This window comes from Nycticebus coucang, chromosome X (assembly GCF_027406575.1).
Source record: "Nycticebus coucang isolate mNycCou1 chromosome X, mNycCou1.pri, whole genome shotgun sequence".
Lineage (NCBI taxonomy): Eukaryota > Metazoa > Chordata > Mammalia > Primates > Lorisidae > Nycticebus > Nycticebus coucang.
This window is the reverse complement of record NC_069804.1, coordinates 145,392,019-145,394,352: the sequence shown is the minus strand read 5'-3', so window position 1 is coordinate 145,394,352 and position 2,334 is coordinate 145,392,019. Positions and strand designations below refer to the sequence as shown.

The following is a 2,334-nucleotide window of genomic DNA, read 5'->3' as shown; positions in this document are numbered from 1 at the left end:
CAGGAATTCAAGTTTACAGTGAGCTATATGATCAGGCCCATGTACTCCAGTCTGGGCAACAGAATAAGACCGTATCTCTAATAACAAACAAACAAACAAAAAGAAATCAAATAAATAAATCTAAAAGAAGGAAAGAGGAAAAAGTATAATTTATGTGCAGATGATCTGATTAGACACATCAAGAATCCAAGAAGTGGGCTCGATGCCTGTAGCTTGGCAGCTAGGGTGCTAGCCACATACCACCACATACACTGGGGCTTAGGGGGATGTAACCTGGCCAGGGCCTGCCAAACAACAAGGACAGCTACAACAACAACAAAAATAACAGGGCTTTATGATGAGCACCTGTATTCATAGCTATTTGGGAGACGAAGGCAAGAGAATCACTTAAGCCCAAGAGCTGGAGGTTGCTGTGAGCTGTGACGCCACAGCACTCTACCAAAGATGACATAGTGAGACTCTGTCTCAAAAAAAAAAAAAAAAAAGAATCACAAGAAGTGCAATTTAAGAAGTCTACTTTTGCACGTGTTGAGAAGGCAGCCTCTGGCACCATGCTGCCTCTGCTCCACTGTGTGCCCAGTGCCCTAGGCCCCTCAGTTGCCAGCCTCTCCAGCAGCTTACTGAAGCTGGCACCCCAGTCCTTCGGATTGCTCTGCATGTGCGCGGGTCGGAGCCACAGCCAGGCCTGCTGCAGCCTCCGGGGCCCTGCACCTGTGGCTTTGGCTGCAGCGCAGTGCACACCAAAGGGGACAAAGCTTTTGTTGAATTTCTGAGTAACGAAATTAAAGAGGAAAAGAAAATCCAGAAGCATAAGTCCCTCCCCAAGATGTCTGGAGGTTGGGAGTTGGAAGTGAATGGGTCAGAAGCGTAATTAGCGTGGAAAGTTGCTGGGGAAAAGATCATTGTCACAACAGTTTCCCACCAACATATGACAGGTGAAGAGGAGCCCTCACAAGGGTAGAAGGTTAAGGAACAGGCGCCTGAACTGACGCCAACTCCCAATTTCATGGTTGAATTTATGAAGAATGATGGCAAGAAGGCCTTGTGCTGGACTACCACTATCCAGAGGATGAGGCTGGATAAGAAGAGGAGGCTTAAAGTGACATTTTTCTGTATCAAGGAAGTTAGCTTTCAGTCCACCAGTGATTCTTAATGGAAGGACACTCATTACACACTCAACATAAATTCCCTGGACTGGGCCTTGTATGACCATCTAATAGATTTCCTTGTAGACCAAAGGGTGTACAACACTTTTGCAGATGACTTGGTAAAACTCAGCACAGCCCTAGAACACCGGGAGTACATTACTTTTCTCCAAGACCTCAAAAGTTTTGCCAAGAGCCAGTAGAGCATACAGAGACACTGAAAGCCTTACTTTTATGGTGAGCTTTGGCCAGTGAACAAATCCCACTCTACAGCCAGACACATGTGCTTTGAAATGGTTATCATCCTACTATCATGGAAAAAAAAAAAAACAGTAAATGTAAATTATTTCTTTTCCATTCACTTACTATTCATTTGGCTTTTTTTCTGTACAAATCTAGATTTTTGTATAACATAATGATAGACAAATTGGTTTATCTCTTCAAAAAAAAAAAAAAAACCTAAGAAATATATGTAGCAGACATCTGCTGTTTTGCTTTACTCAGTATTCCTTACTTACTTCTAGTAATAGCACTCCACACTCCTCTTCCTTTGGAAATCTGCTCCTCCTTCACTGTCCTTTTAATAGTATTGGTGGGACAGGCAATCACAATATCTCCACCCTATCCCATAGTGAGGTACTTAACCCAGGATGGAGCTATTTATATTAGTTAAAAAAAGAAAAAAATGAAAGCTATGGGGTTCTATATATTTATCTTACATCCAGCTTGTGTTAATAAGGAGAAACCCAACTTGAATAAGCCTAAAAGGAAAATGGATTTATTGATTAATGTGATTGTGAAGGACAGGGCAGATCACAGACCTAACAGGATCCAGCTCCCTTTTATTTTCCAACGTTTATTATAAATATTTTTAAACATGCAGTAAAATTTGAAGAATTTTACAGTGAACACCAATATACTCACCACCTAGATTTTATTTATTTATTTACTTAGTATTATTATTATTGAGACAGAATCTCACTTTGTCAACCCTCGGTTGAGTGCTGTAGCATCATAGCTCACAGAAACCTCAAACTCTTGGACTTGAGCAATCCTTTTGCCTCAGCTTCCCAAGTAGCTGGGACTACAGGTGCCTGCCACAATGCCAGGCTGGTTTCTCTATTTTTATTTATTTATTTTTTTAGATAGAGTCTCACTTTGTCACCCTTGGTAGAGTCCCGTGGGGTCA

General features: G+C 41.7%; 1 pseudogene; it reads left to right on the top strand.

Annotated features, from left to right (window-relative positions):
* The first annotated feature begins 551 nt into the window (after positions 1-551).
* LOC128577765 (complement component 1 Q subcomponent-binding protein, mitochondrial-like) lies at positions 552-1,348 on the top strand (annotated as a pseudogene).
* Positions 1,349-2,334: the final 986 nt, after the last annotated feature.